Genomic DNA, 21,224 nt, shown 5'->3' on the forward strand with positions numbered 1-21,224 from the left:
TCCCCCGAGATGGAGTCTTGCTCTGTCGCCCAGGCTGGAGTGCAGTGGCATGATCTTGGCTCACTGCAACCTCTGCCTCCTGGGTTCAAGCAGTTCTCCTGCCTCAGCCTTTTGAGTAACTGGGATTACAGGTGCGAGCCAACACCCAGCTACTTTTTGTAGTTTTAGTAGAGACGGGGTTTTGCCATGTCGGCCATCCTGATCCTGAACTCCTGACCTCAGGTGATCCGCCTGCCTCAGCCTCCCAAAGTGCTGGGATTACAGGCTTGGGCCACCGCGCCCGGCCCATCTAATGGTGCATATTGGGATGACAGATTTTTACGGATAAGGCACCATGGAGATAAACATCCCTGGGCAGGGCATCTCTCTGAGCTTGTGGGGTTGCTGAGGACCCGGAAATACCCCTGTTAGACTCTGTAGACATCAGAGGCCAGTTTCCCTCTCCCCAGTGATTGTGGCTGGTCCTCTTCCCTGCTTGGGAAGATGTTGGCTGTTCATCCTCCCAGCCCGGCTGCTGCCCCGTGCAGGCTCGTGCCCTGGGTGGGTTTTGCAGCTGGACAGTAGCCACCCCTAGAGTCATAGTCAGTTGTCTCCCACTAACGCTTGGAGGGCATCTGACTCACCCAGTAAGTGGGGTCCAGGCCCCTCGTCACAGTGTATGTGGTTGGGGGACTGTCTGGAGGGTGTGCTCTTTGGCTGTTGGGGAGCAGGGGCGGATGCTTGAAGTTTCTGGCTCGCAAGTGGGAGAGTATTGCTGAAAACTTCCTCTAGTTCTGAAATTTTGTGGTGTATGTTCTGAATGTCCAGTAATTCCCCTCCCTGTGTGAAATAGTTCCAGAACTTTCTGTCACTTGCAGATGCTTTGGGCATGACTTGCCATCCCAGCCTGAGGCCTGCTCTCCTCAGCCAGGCTTGTGACCGCTCCCGCCCACAGAGCCACCCATCAGGGTTAAGCAGCAGCCTTGGAGGCTTTGATACAGTTTTTAGGGTTACAGAGTTTTTAATGAGTTTTCCTGTTGTGTGCATTTTCAGAGTGCTACTATTTGGCACAGCTTGACCCCAAACAGAAACCCACAACTGCATTCTTCTGAGCACGTAACTGGCCACTCCTCATCCACCATGTAGACTTCAGCTTGCAAACTGCTTAATTTCTTTCTTTTGCTTTTAAAAGCTGGCAAAAAATTATTGCACCATGCGCTCTGGAATGAGCTGTTAGCAGCGTGCACTTCTCTGAACAGCATGCTTCCCGGGCTTCCGGAGGTCGGATATGTCCCTCGGCCACTGTCACCCGACTGGGGCCCAGGAACCTGCTCTTCATGAAGTGCTTACCAGGCTCCAAGCTTGAGGTGAACTTGAGATTCTGTTAAGAAAACGTTTGAATGAGCACAGCTCAGCCCAGGTATGCTCAGGCACTTGCTTTGGCCCACTTGGGTTTGCCTCTGATGCAAGGTGGGGAACTTTGCTTTCCATACCTGTAGTATCAGACACTGCCCCCTACCCCCCGACACTGATATGACTTCTGGAAGTTTCCAAGCCTTGCTTTCTTATCTGCAAAAGAGGGATGGTGACAGCAGTGGGTCCTGGCTCCTGGAGCAGCGGGAAGGGTTCCTGTAAGAAGCTGGCACCGGCCTGGGGTGTGGTGTGCTCAGTAGACAGCAGCTGCCGCTCCCACCAGCCCCTGCCACTGCTGTTGGTGTTGTCGCTGGGTGATCTGAGTTACTGTCTTCACGGCCCCCTCTCCTGGCCTCAAGAAGGCACTCGCCCTGATGGGGATGTCGATGCTCCCCTAGATGTCGTCTGCTTTGGGTGAAGCTAGGATTAGAGGCTTCTTGGTATCCAGAGTCAGCCGAGGGGGCCGCCGGCCTGGTACAGCTCCTGGTGGTGGGTCTGGGAGGGCTGACTGGGCAGGGAGGATAGGAGAGCCAGGCCACATGCCACTTCTGTCCAGTGCCCATGCCCAGGCTGCCCCATGGGTAACCTGCATTTGGGGAAGGAGCTGGGGGCTGTGCTTGACTCTCTGTACTCTTGGATGAACCGCTTAGTGCCCTGTGACCCAAGGCCAGGAGTGAGCGTGGAAAGGGAGACCCCTGCCCCAGGGACCTATGTCCATCCTCTCTGTTGTCTGGACCTCTGGAGCAGTCATGCGGAGCCTGCGGTGGTGTGGTTGGCAGGGTCCAGGGGCCCTGAAGGACCTAGGGGCGGAGCCCTAGAGAAGCCTGGCACTGGCTGCTGACAAGGTGGAGATGAGGACCTAGTGGCTGCTTTGTTGCGTTCTTCCCCATGGCCAGTCCGTACTGGGATCTGGTTTTCTACTCTTCTGGGGGGCGTCTGTCACCCTGTCCCTGGAGATGGGTTGGCCGTGTGCAGCATGGTCCTGTAGGTGGGGCCGGGGGCCATTGCCCTGGTGCAGGAGAAAGCGCTGTCTTGGAGATGGTGGGCCAGGCCATGTGCAGAGTGGCTGGGAGCTGGCCTGCACTGCGTGACCTCGAGCAGGCTCCATGACCGTGCCTCATTCTCCTCCTGACTGTGATGAAGGGGCCGGTTCCTCGTGGTTCTGCGTTCCTGCGACTGGATATCTGTAGCCCTGAGATCCATGCTGGCTGCAGTGGAGGATGTGTGCCTCCCCTCTGCTGCCCGCCTGGCACCCCCTCTGGTGGCTGGGGTGTAGCACTGGGCTCTCGGCAGGTTGTACGGGTCTTGCCCTCGTCCCTCCGGTTCAGGTTCTCCTGCGGGGCCAGGGACTGTGTTTGGGCAGTGCTGGGTGGCATCAAATGTGAGGCCCAGAAAGAAGCTGCATGGGCTATAGCAGGGGCCGGCTGGAGCTGGTGGTCAGTGGTGGTCCTCAACTTGTGACCACTGAGATGGTTGGAAAGAGCCTGCCCAGGAAATCGTTCAGTGCGGGGGCCGTATCCCTCCATGACACGTCAGCTGTGGTCAGATGGACAGCAGCATGCCCTCTGGGACACATGCAGGTGAGAAGGGCCTGGGTGTTGGAGCCAGCGTCTCAGGTCAGTCCTAAGCCACCCACGCCTGCAGGGTGGAGCCCACCCCTCAGGGTTAGGCAGGCCCTCTACAGGTGGTCACCGTAGTGGTGAGTGCATCTCCTTTCTGGGCCCTACAAGAGACAGAGCAATGGCCAGGTGACCCCCGTCCTGGAGCTCTCAGACCTGGAAGATGACTGTGTGTGGGGCAGTGAGTGATGATGACTCACCAGCTCCTCCCCACGTGTGACCCATGTCATACACATTGTGAATCATCTGGAAGGTGACACACTGCTCGGAAAATGAGAACCCCCACGTGCTGTGGCACTGGCTGCTTGCTGGAAGGACAGACACCGGGATGGGGCTTTGTGGGGCCATAGACCCTTAGGCTTGGGTACTTTGAAGTCAGTCCCACTAAATTCCACTTGCAGATGCTGCTGACCAGGGTTGGAGAGGGGGTTCCGGGTTAATAGGACCAGGTTCCTGTTAGCAGTGCAGTGAAGCGTGAGTGAGGTCTGTTCCCATTTGGGGGCTGCAGAGTGAATCCTGAAATCGGGGGTTTGCTTGACTACTTCAGTGGGAAATTCCTACCTGGGCTCCTTTCACGCTGAGAGGGCAGCAGAGGTCATTCCCCGGCTCCGGCTGTCGCGGGGAGGCGGGGCTGTGGTTTTCTGATACAGGCACCTCACGGGGATCACACTGCCTCCTTAGTCCATATGCACTTGACCCTCTTCCAGCATCTACGGCAATTTGGGGTTGGATGGACCTGAGTGACTGTATCATTTCAGGCTGCCCCCCTCTTCTGACTCCCCAGGAAGGGGACTGAAGAACCGCCTCACTTGGGCTGGAAGCATCTGGAAGAGAGGAGAAGAAATATCATTTCCCTTGCACTGCAAGGGAGGAAGAATTTAGTGAGTTGAACGTGGGGATTGACTAAAATTCATTAGAGTGGAGTGAATCAACCTCTGACCCAGTACTGGGCTCGTGACATTCAGCTAGAGGGTCATTTGGTGATTTGGAAATAGAAATTGATGGAAATTCTGGCCATCTGCATGGGCAGTAATTGTCTTAGTGGCAAAGAAGGAACTCACTGGGGACAGGCTTGGGGCACAGGTGTGGCCTGCAGTGTTCGCTCCTTAGCATCATAGCCGGGTGTTGTGGTTGTCACATTATCTATTTTTAGCACTTTTGTGGCGCTGGTCACCTGCCCACAGTGACCACTTGGTCTGCTGTTGATGGGAAGTGAGTTGGTTTGGTTCAAATATGGTTAAGAAGTAGCAGAGTCTCAAAATAATGAGCTTACTTGAAGTTGCTTCCTCTGATACTGAGGTCGAGGGAGGTTCTCATGGCCTCTGAGGGGCTTTGGGGGCTGGTGGATCAGGTCGAGGCTGCGTGCACCTGGTGTCTGCACACGATGGTAAGACAAGAGTTTAAGGTCAGTACTGAGATGGGAACTGACAGCCCCAGATGATCAAACAACGAACGTCCTTTTGTTTTCCGCCAGGAGTGAGGCAAAGCTGGGGCCTTTGCAGAGCTGTGGCTGGAGCTTGGGGTTCTCTGGTGGGTTTGCCACGCTGGAGCTAAGGCTGGCAAAAGCCATGTCCTGGGGAGGAGGCCTGGATAGTGAGGGAGAGCCCCCTGTTGACTCAGTCCCCTGTTGACTCTATTCTGGTTACGAGCTGTGGTCATGCTGGCCTAACTTTGTAATTGAGTGTGTATATTTAAGGAATCACTCAAGATGAAAGCAAGGAAAGTGGCATTTTGTGGTTTTCAGTCTTAAAAAAGAAATTCCCACGTGGACTGGGGCCTGTCCCGAGGCTATCCCTCATGCCATGCCTGTACTGTGGCACAGCGGGCATGGGCCTATCCCCTCATGCTGCGCCTGCACCGTGGCACAGCGGGCATGGGCCTATCCCCTCATGCCGTGCCTGTACCGTGGCACAGCGGGCATGGGCCTATCCCCTCATGCCGTGCCTGCACTGTGGCACAGCGGGCAGGCCTCTGGCGCCTTTGCAGCTGGGCTGAGTCTGGGGGCAGCAGGGGAGGAAGATTCGGCCTGGACGGGGTCCAGTCCCCTGGAGAAACTGCATGCGCTCCCCCTGTGGACACTTGGTGAGGACCAGGGATGCCTCTGAGTGCAGGGCACCTCCACAGGCTGCCTATAGACCTGAACCAGCTCAGGGTTCCAGATGGTTCTGGCAGATTTTGTGATGCCTTCACTGCTAGCAGATGGCAAAGAGAAGGAGCCATTGTTTCTGAAGGGCCTGTCTCTGCCCTGGTGTCCCTGGAGGAGGAAGCTGTTGGCTCAGGGCAGGCGGAGCCTCAGCACAGCTGGAGAGCACCGTGCCAGTCATGAGCCTGGGGTCACTGCGGGACCCAGGCGGGCGTCTCGGCTCTCCCAGTGGATCTAGATGGTTGTTGCATTTTTCTGAGCCGGTTTTTCCTCTTCCCAGCAGTGCTGTAAAACCCGTCTCCAGTGGGGCACGCTGGGGGAGGGGGTGGATGTACAGCCAGTAGGGCCACAGGGTCATGCTTTCAGGACTCCCGCCCTGATGTCAAGGCAGCAGGCCTGTAGGCTGCCCTTGCCGAGGCCTCTTGAGCACTGGGATTCAGTCAGATGTCAGGTACGAGGGTTAGTGAAGAGCCCGCCAGGGAGCTGTGAACATGGGAGATGTGAGCAGCCCTGTCCCAGCTGTCAGGGCCGTGTGCTGCTTCCAGGTGACTCACAGCCTGACCCTTGCAGAGCCCAGTAGAACAGTCACTTCCTCACCCTTGCCTTATGGAGGGTGTTAGTTATTCTTCCTGCTTACGTTTTCCCCCGAGAGTCCCCGAGAGTGAAGACCTGCTGAGGGGAGGCATCTGTTCCCAGAGGGCAGGTTCGAGGTTGCCCTGGCCTTCGAGCTGAGCCCCAGTGGACAGCCAGGATTTCAGTGGGTGGGTGTCAGGGATGGACTGAGGACATACTGGGGGAGGTGGCAAGGCCTGGGTAACACTGGGACAGGCAGGAAATCTGGTGGATGCAGGCCAGTTCTCAGTCCTGGCTACTGGTTACATGGGCTGCTGTAAAACCGGACAGACCCTGGCCTCGCTGGGGAGCTGCTGAATCAGAATATTTGGGGGGCTGGGTCTAGATAGGTGGTGTATTCTCAATGTTCCACAGAAAGAGGGGAAAAATGCACACCTAGCAAGTTGTAGGGCTTCCTTTGGGGATACTAAATTGGGGGCTGGGACCTGCCTCTGCAAGCCGTGGGGAGAAACAGGAGGCTTTGGAGCAAGATAATAGTATGATGTGAACTGCCTTGTAAGAAATAAGCATGACAGCTGTGTGTAGGAGGACCAAGGGCCGGGGTGGCACAGGGGCCTTAGGAAGGTGGAGCTCTTAGAATGTGGTGTCATTCCCTTCCAGGTAGCGGGAGCCAGGTGGAGGCCTCACAGGAGGGAGGTGGTGTGAACTATGGGCGTGAGGGAAATGGGAGACATTGGGCAGAGGTAGGAGGAGGACAGAAAGAGGATGCCTGGGGGGCCAAAGCCAGGCAGGACACGGTGAGGAAGGCAATTAGTAGGGTTCGAGAAGGGTCCTGGTCAGAGGAAGGAAATGCTCAGGAATTAAGGGGGCAGGGTTCTGGAAAAAAAGGGCTTGAAGGAATTTGGAGTGAGGGGATGGAAGTGTCTTGGATTTAAATCATTTCAGACTCATTGAACTGAGGTTAGTAGTAAAAGCTAATGTGGTGGTCGTGGACTTTAGAAAGAAATTTCAATTTAGGAATAAATCGTGGCGTTAAACCACCATGGTTTAATGGGGATTGATGTTGGTCGAGGAAAACCTATTTGCCCCTGCACCTTGGTGTGGGCTGCCATTGTGGGGATAGTGCCATTTTGTTGCTTGCTTGTAACATTGTGTTTAACGCCTATGCCTTAAAGTCCTCATTTGTGCAGTCTCATCTCTGGTGGTAGGGCTGTGTCCTATCCTCTCCCAGGGAAGTAGCTGGGGGGAGGAGGAAGTGCTGAGAAAGTAGTGGAGGAAGGGGAGTTGCTGAGGGAGTAGCTGGGGAAGGTGAAGTACTGAGGGAGTAGCTGAGAAAGGGGAGATGCTGAGGGAGTAGCTGAGGGAGGAGACAAACTGAGGGAATAGGGAGGGAGGGGAGGTCCTGAGGAAGTAGCTGAGGGAGTGCAGATGCTGAGGGAGTGGAGGTGCTGAGGGAGTAGCAGAGGGAAGGGGGTGCTGAGGGAGTAGTTAAGGGAGGGGAGGTACTGAGGGAGTAGTGGAGGGAGGGGAGGTGCTGAAGGAGTAGCTGAGGGAGGGGAAGTGCTGAGGGAGTAGTGGAGGGAGTGGAGGTGCTGAGGGAGTAGCTGAGGAAGGGAAGGTGCTGACGGAGTAGCTGAGGGAGGGGAGGTGCTGAGGGAGTAGCTGAGGGAGTAGCTGGGGAGATGAAGTACTGAGGGAGTAGCGGGGGGGGTGCTGAGGAAGTAGCTGAGGGATAGGAAGGGGCAGAGGCCTGTTCTAGGTCACACAGCTGGGATGTGGCAGCATGGGAATCTGAACCAGGCAGGCTAGCCTCACAGCCGGCACTGTAACCATCACAATATGCTTCCTCTATAGTTGGGGGAGAAATTAAGAAGCAACTAAGGTTTCTAATAGACTTGAAAGAAGCATAAAAAATGTTTGAGCTGGCCGGGCACGGTGGCTCATGCCTGTAATCCCAGCACTTTGAGAGGCCGAGGCGGATGGATCACCTGAGGTCAGGAGTTTGAGACCAGACTGACCAACATGGAGAAACCCTGTCTGTACTAAAAATACAAAATTAGCCAGGCATAGTGGCACATGCCTATAATCCCAACTACTTGGGAGGCTGAGGCAGGAGAATCGCTTGAACCCGGGAGGTAGAGGTTGCAGTGAGCCAAGATCATGCCATTGCACTCCAGCCTGGGCAACAAGAGTGAAACTCTGTCCAAAAAAAAAAAAGTTTGAGCTAGGTGACTTGTATTTTATAGCAAAGATCGTATTACTTTGCAAAAATGACTTCAGCTCAACTAACTGAGAACTTTAGAAGCGAGTCAAATGAAGATAAATCATGGAAATTATGTGTGATTATTTCCCAGTAAAAGGAAGCAAAGCTGTCAGCGTGATCAGTAGATGCCCTGAGCCTCTGTTGAAGAAAGGCAGGTGAAGAACACGTTGCTGACAGTCTCTAAAATGGTTATACAGGTTGTAATGACTATTACAGTAAGATCCCAGCACTCGTGTCTTCTGTACTAACTTTATTAAGAGATTTCATCAAAATGGAGATTTTCAAGAACAGCAGACAGACATGATGGAACCGTGGAATTTCCCTGTGCCTGTCTCCTGGTGCCCTCTGTGTGGTGCCTAGACCTCTGTAACATCACTGTGAACATCCCAGACAGAAAAGGTTCTTGGCCAGGCACTGCTGGTGGTTAAAGAAAACTGAATTGTAAGTGGAAAATTGGAAAGGATTTGAATGTCCCACATTATGATATTTAATGATGGAATATTACACAGCCGTGATAGGCTGCTGAGGGCACCGTGTAATAAACAGCACGGGGGCAGAGACACATGGGACCAGGGCGTGACCCGCACGGGCCCTCTCCCTCCACCAGCCCGTAGGCTCCAGCCTCTCTCTTGAACTTCAGGTCTCCTCTTGCATGGCTGCCAGCCTGCCTCTCCCACCTCCCGTGTTACAGCGCCAGCAGGGCACCCCACTCCCCGCTGTCCTGTGCGGTTGTTGTGGTCTGCCCTCCCCAAGCCAGAAACCAGGGGCTGGGAGTCTACAGTCTTTATCTGACTCGCACCTTCACCCCACACCCTCCAGTAGTGACTGTTGAGTGAATGAGTCAGAGTTTCTTAGAATAAGGAATTCCAACAAAATGCCAAAAAGACCAGAAATGTATGTCATGTCTGTCAGCTGTTCTCAAAAATTTCCATTTTGATGAAATCTTCGTCTTAGTAAAGTTAGTACAGAAGACACCCGAGCTGGAATCTCACTTTAACCAGTGTTATAACCTGTATAACCTTTTTAGAAATTGTCAGGAATGTGTTCTCTTGCCTTTCTTGTGTTTTTCAAATTTTCTACAATTACTGTATTTTACTTTTGATATCAGATTTAAAATATTTTAGTTAGAAAACCACATGATTAAGGAAATAATTCAAATAGTTCTAAAGAATCCAAATAGTGAAAAATGAAGCACACTCCTTTTGCGGATCAAATTCTCTCCATAGGCATCCCTTGCCAGCCGGTTCTTGATTAAATTGTGATCTCTTCAATCATCCATCTGATGAACCTGTGTGCACACCCATTCTCACACACACACGGTCACACACCATGTGCCTGCACATGTAGTGGAAACTACACTACAGTGGAAACTGTAGTGGAAACACTACACACATTTTTGGGAACTTTACTTTTTTGTGAGCAATGGATCTGGGGTGCCCTTTCATACAATTGCAGCTTTATTCTTTTTAACGGTTGCATAGTATTCCATCCTCTGGAATGTGCTCTGATTTGTATAGAAAACGTTCTGTGCTATATCTGTGTGTACCCATGTACATAGACGCACACACACGGATGGACTTCTGGGTGTCTTTGGAGTTTACCTGTTGAGTGGCCTCGTACCAGTCATCTTGCACACGTGGGGGTATATCCACACTGAATTCTTGGTAGAGAACTGCTGGGTCAGAGGTTCTGGATGGAGCTTCTTGGCAGATGTTGCCCAGCAGGGCGTGGGAACGTGTCCTCCAGGCCCTCTCTGTGCACTTTGTAGCCAGCCTTGCTCATGGGTGCCCTGCTCAGCAGAGTGTAATGGTATTGTGTTGTAATACGCATGCCCACACCATTGGGGTGTGTGCTGGAGTGCCAATTTCAGTGGAAGATCCCCCATTGCTCTCTGCCCCTGGAACTTCTTTACTTGCTTCTGGGCCAGGATGAGGAGATTGAGCAGAAGGGGCTCACGGCCCCCTCCGCGTCCACAGCCACAGCAGTGCTGCCTGTCACAGTGTGCCTAAGCTCTGCTCCCAGGAGTCTATGTGGACCTGGGGAAGCCCTGATCCCCCGTGTGTGCAGGAGGAGGCTGGTGGAACCCACAGTCCCTGGCAGTAGGGGGTGTTAGATGTGCTAATAGCTGCACCATGCTTGTTATATCTCTCTGAGTCTTCTTAGCTAGGCAGGTGTAGCTAGCTTCATTTCACAGGTGGTAAGAATGATAGTTAATGCCTCCCAGTGCTTAAACAGCATCCGGCACCTCACCTAGGAAAGCACTAGGAAACGTTAACTATGATTAGTCATGGATCCTCAGAACCAGATGAGGCAGGCAGTATTAGTGTGCCTACTTTTTGGATGAGGAAACAGAGGTCCAGAGAGGCTCAGTAACTTCCCCCAGGAATACACAGCTTGGAGAAGCCGGCACTGGAACTTAGGTTCCTCTGATTGCAGAGCCCCTTGCTCTTGCTTCATCCCGCTTGTCTTCTCTGTGTGCTGAAGAACACCAGGTCCCTGCTTAGAGAGGACGCCCAGAAGGCGAGGTCATGTCTGCAGGATGGAGGCCAGATGAAGGCACTGCCGGTGGCTCTGTGCTGCTGCCATCAATGACCACTAAATACCTGTTTGCAAGGCCTGGGCGTTGGAGCCCCATACTCTCCTGCACTATTGGGGGTGCACCAGGAGAGGGTGTGAAGGCCATGAGAGGGAAATGCCTCTCTCTTCTAGTTAATTTCATCGCTTTTTGGTGAACAGGCCATTGGATTCTTTTTACCTGTGCTGTCAGGAGTTGGGAGGTATGAGATAAAACAGCACGATGAGTAATTACATGAGAAGTGTGGGTTTGCATTTTTCAGCCAGGTAACTGATAACTGTGGGGTCGCATGCTGAGGAAGAAGAAACAAAACCTGGTCATGTAGGGTGAAGGCAACGTGGGGTTGGGGCCTGGGCAGTTCACTAAGAAAGGAAGCGTGTTCCCACTCAGCAACCTTGGGGCTGGCAGCTGTTTTTGGAGGCTAGATGTGAACTCCCAGCTGGGAGGCAGGACACGAGGATGCCGGTGTTCAGGTGGAGTTGTTGGAGGCGATTGAGATGAGACGCCAGACCTGCTGACATTTGTTGTTGGATGCCACAAAATTACCGTGAATATGATACATGTCTTAAACCACAGGATGAGCAGTTCTGGGTCTTTATTAAAGTGACAAAGGCTTATTTCATTTCTAGAAAATAGGAGTTTTTCAGTTTTTTTTTTTTTGAGATGGAGTCTCGCTCTGTCAACCCAGGCTGAGGTGCAGTGACCGGATCTCAGCTCACTGCAAGCTCCACCTCCCAGGTTTACGCCATTCTTCTACCTCAGCCTCGCAAGTAGCTGGGACTACAGGCGCCCGCCACCTCACCCGGCTGGTTTTTTTTTTTGTATTTTTTAGTAGAGACGGGGTTTCACCGGGTTAGCCAAGATGGTCTCTATCTCCTGACCTCGTGATCCGCCCGTCTCAGCCTCCCAAAGTGCTGGGATTACAGGCTTGAGCCACTGCGCCCAGCCTCAGTTTTTTTTTTTTTTTTTTTTGAGACAGAATCTTTTTCTGTCACCCAGGCTGGAGTGCAATGGCGCGATCTCAGCTCACTCCAACCTCCACCTCCTGAGTTCAAGCTATTCTCCTGCCTCAGCCTCCCAAGTAGCTGGGATTACAGGCACGCATCACCACACCCGGCTAATTTTTGTATTTTTTTTTTTTAATAGAGATGGGGTTTTGCCATGTTGGTCAAGCTGGTCTTGAACTCCTGACCTCAAGTGATCCACCTGCCTTGGCCTCCCAAAGTGTCAGGATTACAGACGTGAGCCACAGCGCCCAGCCAGTTTTTCAGTTTTAAAATCCTTGATATTCACATTATTTACCTAAACCTCTTATTTTTGTACGAATCCCTGCCTTTGTTGCCTTGAACTGTTTTTTTTGGCACAGTCCCCGGGTGGCCGCTGTCCCCTCTCCCTCCCGTGTGACAGGAAAGCCTCGTGGGAACAAGCGATGTGGCACTTTGCAGGTGCCCACAGCAGCGTGGGCTTTCCCTCTTTGCTTGTCCAGCAGTTGTGCCCAAATGCCCAGCCCTACCCTGAGAGTTTCAACAGGAAGTGTCGGCGTCAGGTCCTGGGTGGATGTGGCCTTTTCCAGGATTCTCATAGCTGCTCATGTGAACATACCTTTGCTTATAAAATTGGCCATAAGAGCCATCCACTGCTGGAGGGAAGACCCCAGTATCAGTCTCTGGAAGCTCCGCTACGGTGGGGCCTGATGAATCGTGATCATTTCTGATTGCTGCCATCGCAGTTCATTTGCTAACCTCAGGTACCTGCTCAGGGTTCAGAGGATGTGTCGGCCCCAAGGGGCTGGGGGACCGGATGTTGTGTGCCTGGATGGCCGTGTCTAAGGTTCTGCTCCCTGGGGAGGGGTGTGCAGGGCATCTGGAGAGGAGGGAACTGTCCAGTGAGGGGCCTGGGTGGGAGAGATGGGAGCTTTACACCTGCGTTTCCAGGGAGAGCCGCCTCCTTCCCAGCTGGCTTCAGAAAAAGAGCCGTGATCATATAAGCTCTGAAAGCACAAGGCAAACAAAAAAGAAATCCTCCTCACCACAGAATATGCTGGAGTCTGATTCTGAGGTTTAACAATTACGTGGCTCCTGTATTAATAGAATCATGGAGGGATCAGCGTTGGCTCCTGAGCGTCTGCAGTCCTGCACGTGGCTCTGGTTTTGCGATTCCGATTCTCTTGATCTAACTGTTGGTGCTGTTACTGCGCCCCATGATTGCTGTCTTGAGGCTGATCTCCCACACTGCAGAGGAGCGACAGCCATGCTATGGAACCTTGCCACACCACAGTGGACGTCGTTCTGTTTGGCTGAAAATCAACCATCCAAAAATAAAGGAAGATGAACAGCTCTTTGGTTCTTGTAATTATGCTATATGTGTTTCTGCTTTTTCCTTCTTTGCCTCATGAAGATGAATTTTACAGAATACATATCTGGAGCTAATAGACAATTAGATAGTACTTTTTTGGTTCACGGACTCTGCTAATTGAAATGGCTTATTTTGCAAGAAAATGCACCTGGTCAGGTCCTGGGGCTCATCTCCAGCACCGGGTGATGGGCTGGGCTGCACTTGCCCTCTGTTCGTGGGTGGGCGGTTTCACAGCCCCTCCCTGCTGTCTTCCCCAGCACGTACAAGCCAAGCTGATCCTGCATCTAAGGAAGTCTAGAAGATTTAAACTCACAATAATTTGTTTTCAGTGCCTTTCTAGGAGTGTTGCTGAGTTTAAGTGGATGGACAATTTAAGAGCTTAAATAGCCTTGTTTCCCGTTATTTTCACAGCAAAGATTTCTGAAGACTTCTTTCTAGAAACGACTGGAAAGTTTCAAGAGGCGTAAGATACAGGTAAAACCGCTTTATTCATGATCTGTAATTTCAGTGGAGCAGAGTTGGTAATGTGTAGAGGCCTCAGCTGGATCTGGCAGGTGATTGGTTGCTTGGTCCCTTGGTCCCTGGATATCCCGTGGGGTAAAGCTTCAGACTTGGCTGCCATCCCTTGGGCCCGGCATGGGGAGGTGGCTGCTGGGCACCCGCAGTGATGGTCTGCCTCTGTTCTTGCTCTGCCACTGCTTATCCCTGCTCCCCGTATTCTTCCCTGCCCTCTCGGCCTCTCCTCCCACTGGGTCTTGGGCTTGTGGCAGCTCTGTGGCTGTTGGCCCCTGGTCCCCACACCAGAAAGCTTACTTTCTTCTTTTGGAGGGTGCAGGGAGGTGGCTGGTAAGGTGTGGTGTAATAAGAGGGCTCTCCAGGTCACCTTCCTCAGATTTGGGCCATTTTGTGATTAATCTTAATTTTGGTCCATTCCAAGCCATGCAATTTCCGTTTCAGAGGAGAGAGAAATAACCAGCTTAATTTGTGAAAACAAAAGTAAAACCCCCATCTTTCCTTCATCATTTTCATACTATTCAAGTATCATGAATGGGCCCCCCACAAGGTTTTTTATTCTGCTGGCTTTTAAAAGAGTCCTGCTGCCAGTGTAGACTTTCATGGTTCCTATGCATGGGACCGTGATGAGAACACATCTTGCCAGTTAGATAGGGCGGCTTTAATGAGCACAGTGACACTGCCAGGGAGACAGCACTTTCTGTGTTTATTGGCTGGATATATTATCTGGTCCACTGGGGTGAGAGCTCTGTTTTCTGACATTTGTTAAATCACTTTATTAGGAATTGGCACTTGTCTTACAAGTATTTTTTTTGCTAGTTTCTTTTTCCTCCCTTAAGTCATTTGTCTTTGAGTTTTGCTTTTTGTTGGTGTCTTCATAAAAAAATATTTTGGAATCTTTAGCTATAAGGTAATTCAAAGCAGGGACAGTTTTATCCGCTCTGTGCTGTATTAAGCAGTAAGAGAGTTCCATTGTGAGAGCCCAGGAGGACTGGCTCCTTCTGTTATTTTTTACTTTGCTGTCACAAAAAGCATGAAATATATATAGGGAAAGGAAGCCACTTCTCATTTTTTATGTGAATAAAAAAAGGGTCAAAGATATGGCAAGAAATAGTCACCTAAGCCAAGAAATGGATTAGCATGTGAAAAATTGTATTATACACAGCTGCGCATGCTAATGTGGTGGGTTTCAATTTTTGGTCCTACTGACTTGAGTGTAGCATGGATGAAACATAGTCTCTTAATGAATTAAATTTTCTTACAGAAGCAATATAAAAGTGTGATTCATTTTTTAAAAAACAAAGAAAACCTGAGTTCCTGGCTGTTCTCCTCCTCCTCCTCCTCCTTACAAGCGACATTGTTAACAGTTGGCTGTCTGTCCACATTCATGTGTGTGCATGTGTGTCTGGTATCCGTGTGTCCCTGTGTGTGAGAAGGTGTGTTCTTGTGAGTCTGTATCTGGTATTTGTGCGTCCGTGTGTGTCCATGGCTGTGTGTGTGTGTGTGGATTGTGTGTAGACTGACGCATCCTCTGTTGACACGGGTGGGTCGTGCCTCGTGTGTTGTTGCTCTGCACCTGTCTTTGGTGTGATGTGCTCACGGGCGGTTGGTGTAGACCAGCTTCAGTCTTTGTGATGGTGGTGTCTTCCTTGCCTGACTGTTAACCAGCCCCTCATTGAGGAGCATCCCCTTCGGTTGCACATTTTACTGTCACGGCACGGCAGGGTGGTCCTCCCACACATCGCTTTGCACGTCTGCAGCTGTGCACACGTAGTTTGCTGCCCAAGAGTTGCCAGGGGATCAGAGTGTGCAGACATCTGGATAGTTCAGAATTGCACCCACGCCCTGGCTAGCAGCAGACTTCTAAATTTCAGCCTGCTTTGTGGACAGTACATGGGTATTTTATTTTAATTTACATTTGTTTTGTGGAGTTAAGCACCCTTGGAATTGTTTTTGAAGTTAGAAAAGTTTTATAAGAGGTGGGAAAATTAAGAATACAAATAAAGTCCACTTAAAGCACAACTTTTCTATATAGTGTCTTTTATGTAATTTTGCCCTCCCTGCAGGTCAAGCTCTGGGGAACTGAAGCACCCGTTTTAGTGTCATATCAAAGGCTCTACCAGTGTAAATGGTGACCTTTGGCATTCTGGAAGCATCTCTGCTGGCTGGATTCTATCTGGTGCTGAGGTGACATAAAAACAGACGTTTCTGTTCTGGAGGTAGGGAAGTCCAAGATCAAGGTGCTGGCAGATTTGCTGTCTGGTGAAGGCCCTCCTCCTGGTTCATAGACAGCGTCTTCTCACATGGTTGAGGGCTGAGGGAGCTCTCTGGGACTCCTTTTATAGGGGCACTACTTCCATTCGTGAAGACTCTGCCCTCCTGACCCAGTCACCTCCCAAAGGCTCCCTCTCCAGAAGCCATCCTCATAGCACTTGCCCTGCCGACATTTCTGATAGATGGATTTGTGTGTCCCTCACTCCCACCGCCCTCCGTCTCTCTCCCTGGGTTTCCCGTTCTGTACATGCCACATCCAGGGGTTTGCGAAGTGGGTGAGGGTTAGAGCATGTCTGAGACATCCTCACTTGCTCCTGCGGGGATGTGGCTTGAGGGTGAAGTGGACCGGTCCTGGCAGCTGCCCTGCTGGGTGTGTCCAGCCCGACACAGGTCCAGGGCCACGCACGTCCCTGCAGAGCTGGAGCGCTGGTCTCCAGGGATCAATTTTAAACTCTAGGAAAACTGAAGTTGGAACAATAAGTTGTTTATTATGCTTGTGACCTAGACAGCTCCTGAAACCCATTCCTGATTCCTGTTGGGGTAAGGCCATTTTATCCTCAGTTTGTAAGGCGGTGACATCAGCATCCCAACTGGAGGTGGGAGAGGGGTTTCTGGGGGCAGAGGACATCCCAGGGTGGAGACGTTAGGTGGCCAGGCACTGGCAAGGCATGGCCGGGGAGGGCTGTGGTATCTTCTGTTTCCCAGCACCTGGCTGCCTGCTACCAGCTGGGAGGGAAGATGTGGTGAGTGCGTGTCCTCCACTGTCCTGGTTGCAGGGCCTGGAGAGGCTCTAAGCTTTACCTGCCCCATCTGGGCAAACCCCTGAGATAAGAAATAAGCGAGAACACACTCCCCCAGGCAGTGGTTTGCAGTGAGGTCAGGGGTCCAGGTAGTGACTGCCTGTGTTAGATTGGCCAGTCCACAGCTGTCACCAGAGATCCCCTTTCAGTTTCCCTGGGATGCCAGCCAGGGCATTTTAATGCCAGTGTTGCATCCTGTTGCTGGCAGAAGCACTGACACCTTCTATGTGGTAGTGACTGGTGTCCCTTCTGTAATCCGCCCTAGCTGCCAGACAGCTGATCCCAGGAAGGAGCCGAGACATGGGTGACTGGACAGTCCCCAGATGGCATTTTGGTCCATGGTTTCTGCCTTACAGGACACTTGGCAGCAGTCACTATTCACATCTAAGATGCAACACTAGGTCAGAATGTATGTTCTGCAACAGAGTGACACATGCACAGATGCACATACACACGTGCACACACAGATGCACACATGTCTGCATACACATACACAGATGCACACACAGATGCATGCACATATGTGCGCATATAGCTGTGCACACATTCATGTATATGCATACACAGATACATATATATGGATATATATACACAAACATGCACAGGTGCACACATGCACACACACAGATGCCCATGCATACACATATGTATACACATGCAGAGATCCAAGCAGATGCGCATGCACACACACGGATGTACTTATGTATGCACACAGGCATACACATGCATGCACAGACATACACATGTACACACATGCAGAGATCCAAGCAGATGCACATGCACACACACAGATGCATATGCGTATGCATGCAGGTACACATGTGTATGCACACAGGCATACACATGCACGTGCAGACATGCAGACATACACATGTATACAGCACACCTGTAAAGATGTGTACAAATATACAAACATGGATAGGTGCACATATCAATGCGTGTTCACATGCACACATACAGAAATGCAGATGCACATGCGTGCACATACACAGATGCATACACACAGATGTACATGCATCTACATATATGTACCTACACACAGACATATATGCACAGTGGTTGCTGGGTACTCCCATTTTCTCTGCTGTGACCTCCTGCCTTGATTTGAAGGCCCCTGGGGGTGGGAGAGCTGCCTTCTGACAAGTACTGACAGGCAAGAGTGTGGGGCTCAGAGCCCCCTCGGAGTTTCATTCTGCTGACATTTAAAGTGGGCTCGTGCACCCTCATGAACAGCCCCAATTACGTGTAAGTAATGGGAGTGACATTTCATAACCCTGTCTTTCTAATGGGCTCCTGTGTCAAGTCATTCTTCCTGAATGCAAAGGGCAGCAATTTCACACTGTCAGGGCAAAATGCATGTGCATACAGCTCAACTCCCAGCAGGATACCTTTGCTTCTCAGAAATGGTGAAGAAAGCCAGCAAAATGGGCTCTTTTTCCTTTTGTTTTAATGTAACTATTTAGAGTGAGGTCCTTAATGTAACGCTCATCAATGATTTTGGAGCCACTGTTCTGAACGAACTCACGGGGCCGGCAGATCTGTGTGAGTGTGGTGTGTGCTTTGCTTAAAGCAACTTTAAAATTATATGAAACAATGCATTCTTGTTGAAAAGGAAAAAAAAAACCCTCCAATGTCACAAAGAAAATGTGCAGCCCCTCCCCCTCCCTGGGAGGAGCAGTGTGTGGCATGGGCCTTCGGTCCTGACCTTTGGCTACTCATGTAGATTGTTTTAAAGGCCGTTTGAGAAGAGCAGCAGGGTCTGATTTATGCCTTTAAGAATCTGGTGTCTGCTGATGAGATCAATACACTGCAGACCTGGATACAAATCCATACCAGGAAGCCTGGTGGTCAATCATTGTCCTCAGGGCAGGGCCTGGCTGGAAGCCAGATAGGTGTGCCCGGGCCCTGCTGAGCTCTATATGACAGTGTCTGGATTGGTCCAAGGTAAAAGCAATTAAGAAAAAGATTTCTTTTCAACATAACCAGTTTGAATAACCACATAAACAGCGCCAGTCCTGACAGTTCTTCGTAACCATTTAAAGCCACGCAGGAGAACCCGCTGGCTTCCACCTGGGCACCTGCTGACACTCCTGGAACACCTTCTCTCAGCCACATTCGTTCAGGGATGACTTTGCCATCCCTGGGTTTGGTTGTGGATACTATTAATAGATGTGTTTTAAATCTCTCTTCACTGGTGATTTTGTTTTTTGGGACTTTCCACTCTTGGCACCTTACCTTTGTCCTCTCCAGGTCTGGCCCGAGTCTTCTTACTGGTATGTTTGTGTTTCTCCTGTTCTGCCTCAACTAAGTCAGGGAGGCATTTTCAGGGCCTTAGGCCAAGTGCTATGAAACAATACTGCAAGAGGGGCATGGAGTGTGGGGGTCAGGGGAGGCAAAGAGTGACTGTGGGATGGAGCCAGCCACCAGCAGCTCCTGGAGGAAGAACAGTCTGGAAGATGGAGCAGCAGGTGCCAAGGCTGCTAGGCAGCCTGGGAGGGGTGGGGTGCATCAGAGGAAGCGGGCAGGAGTGGAGTGGAAGAGGCTGGCCACATTAGGAGCCGGCATTCTGCATTAAATCCTGTGCCACTGCCCAGCGCTTCTGCTTTGCGGTGAACAATCCTATTTTTACAACGCGTTTGAGCCCCAAAATGTGGCTGCCCTTGGGACCCAGGCTCTGCAGAGGCAGCTCACTCTTCCCGTCCTTGGGAGCCTATCTTCAGGGGGTCTGTCTTCTGCTTCTGGATCCACTGGGCTGCTTTCCCCAGGCTGTGAGGAACCAGAACATGGATGTCTTTTTAAGGTTAATTCATTTTATGAAGGTAATTAATGCATGTAATTTTAAAGTGAAATAGTTCTTATTTTACTTGAGAGAGGAAGCAGCACTTGCTTGTCTTGTCCCTTTGTCCCTTCCCTGCTGCCCTGAGACAGTGAGTTTCAACTATTTTAGTCATTTTGGTATTTTCCTTCAAACTAGATACACCTACATTTCCTGACTTTTCCATCTTAGATGTTGTACTGTGCTGGAAGACAGGATTGTGTTCTCCGACTCTTGTCCCCTCCCCTTCCCTCTCTTTCTTCCCGCAGACTCCCAGTGGAGTTAGTTGTAATTTTTGTCATGGGGGCTGTGCAACTGGGCAGCGATAAGTACACTCCAGTTACATTTCCATTCATGGGTCACTCTTGCTTCCCCTAGGGTTAATAACTTCATTTTCTAATCTGTGTATCTGTTCTAATTCATCTTCAGACTCTTTGCCAGAGCCTTAAAATGCGTTTCTGAAAATAAAGCCACAGATGCAATCAGTAATCCACTGTGCCTTCTCCTGCCCCACCCCATTGGAGCCTCTGCCTCCTCCCCAGCTCCCTGCTCTGACTGCCTCTCCTCCACTCACTTCCTAAGAAAGAAGACCTGGGAAGCAGCTGCCTTGTTTTGGTGCAGCAAATCCTGCAGTAGCTTTCTGAGAAAGAAGCTGAGGGAGGTAAAACATTTGAGAACTTGTAGGTTTGAAGCAATGTTCTGTACTGCACTCATACTGGTTGATAATTTGACTAGATGGGGAACTCTAGGTGTGAAGTCATCTTCCCTGGGATTCAGAGGTGTTGCTTTGCTGCCTCCAGTGGGGCACTCAAAGGTAATTTCTTTGTGGCCTGTTTCTGGATGCGTCATGTAACCCTCATTTCAGGATGATGTGTCTGGTATGGGTGGGTTCTTTTCATTCACTGTGCTCCTGGGCACTGTCATCCCGAAAGCTCAGGCCCTTCTGTTCTCGATATTTTCTTTTTATTACTGCTTTAGTAATTCCTCATTTTTTTTCCCGAAGCTCCTGCCAGTCCCGTGTGGGACTCTTGAATGGATCTTCCAGTCGTCTGTTCCCCCTTTTTTCAGCTCTGCTACATGTGTAACTTCTAGGAAGCCTCTTTAGTTTACTTTCCAGCCTTTCGTTTATTTCACCGCATTTTACTTTTAAGCTTTGCTTCCGTTTTCCAGGTTGTGTTTCTTTGTGACTTCTTCCAGGCCCTGGCTCAACTCTGGTCCGAAATTCAAATCAGTCAGCACTGGTGGCGTGTGACAGGGCTGGGCGTGTGACAGGGCTGGGCGTGTGACAGGGCTGGGCGTGTGACAGGGCTGGGTGTGTGACAGGGCTGGTACAGCCACTGTTAAAAATTAAATATATGGACTTAAGATGAAACAAATTATATTTAAAAAGGTAAAATACTCAGAACTCATTCCTTTCTAGTACCGTGTGCATTCTACTGTTATCTGTGTGGCTGCGGTTACTCGTCTCTTGTATCTGAGGTGGCAGTACTGTGTGCTGGGTGCTGCTGTGCACCTCTCCCCAGTTCAGCGGCATCATTCTGGGAGCTCGAAAGCAGCATTTACACCACAGAAATCAGCGTGTGCTACAAGCTGGGCACCCGCCACCTTACCCCACCACCCACCCCCACTGCCCACCCCGTGGAGAGCCAGTATTAACAGCTTGCCAGCACACCATTGGTTACTACTCACCTATTAATAGATTCCAAAGTCACCTCCTCCCTCCATTTTTATCCTTAAAGTTCATATCCTTTTAGAGTCATTTCATTGGGTTTCCAGAGAGAGTTGAGATACATCTCTGTATTCTCCCATCTCCTGGCTCTGGACTCTTAGCCTGGCCTGCCCGCAGCATGCTTATTGGGATACGCAGAGGACTGACTGCGGTTGGGGACCTAGATAGGAATC

At 50.9% G+C, this 21,224-nt stretch overlaps 1 protein-coding gene across 1 annotated transcript in view; it reads left to right on the forward strand.

The window, feature by feature from the left end:
- SEMA4D (sema domain, immunoglobulin domain (Ig), transmembrane domain (TM) and short cytoplasmic domain, (semaphorin) 4D) overlaps window positions 1-21,224 on the forward strand; it is a 74,578-nt gene that overhangs the window by 5,595 nt on the left and 47,759 nt on the right. The window contains exon 2 of the mRNA XM_011948015.1: window positions 13,332-13,394. The gene's annotated coding sequence lies outside the window, so the exon portion shown is untranslated. The remainder of the gene's footprint in view (window positions 1-13,331; window positions 13,395-21,224) is intronic.

The sequence above is a fragment of the Colobus angolensis genome, unplaced genomic scaffold (genome assembly GCF_000951035.1).
Source record: "Colobus angolensis palliatus isolate OR3802 unplaced genomic scaffold, Cang.pa_1.0 Scaffold272, whole genome shotgun sequence".
Lineage (NCBI taxonomy): Eukaryota > Metazoa > Chordata > Mammalia > Primates > Cercopithecidae > Colobus > Colobus angolensis.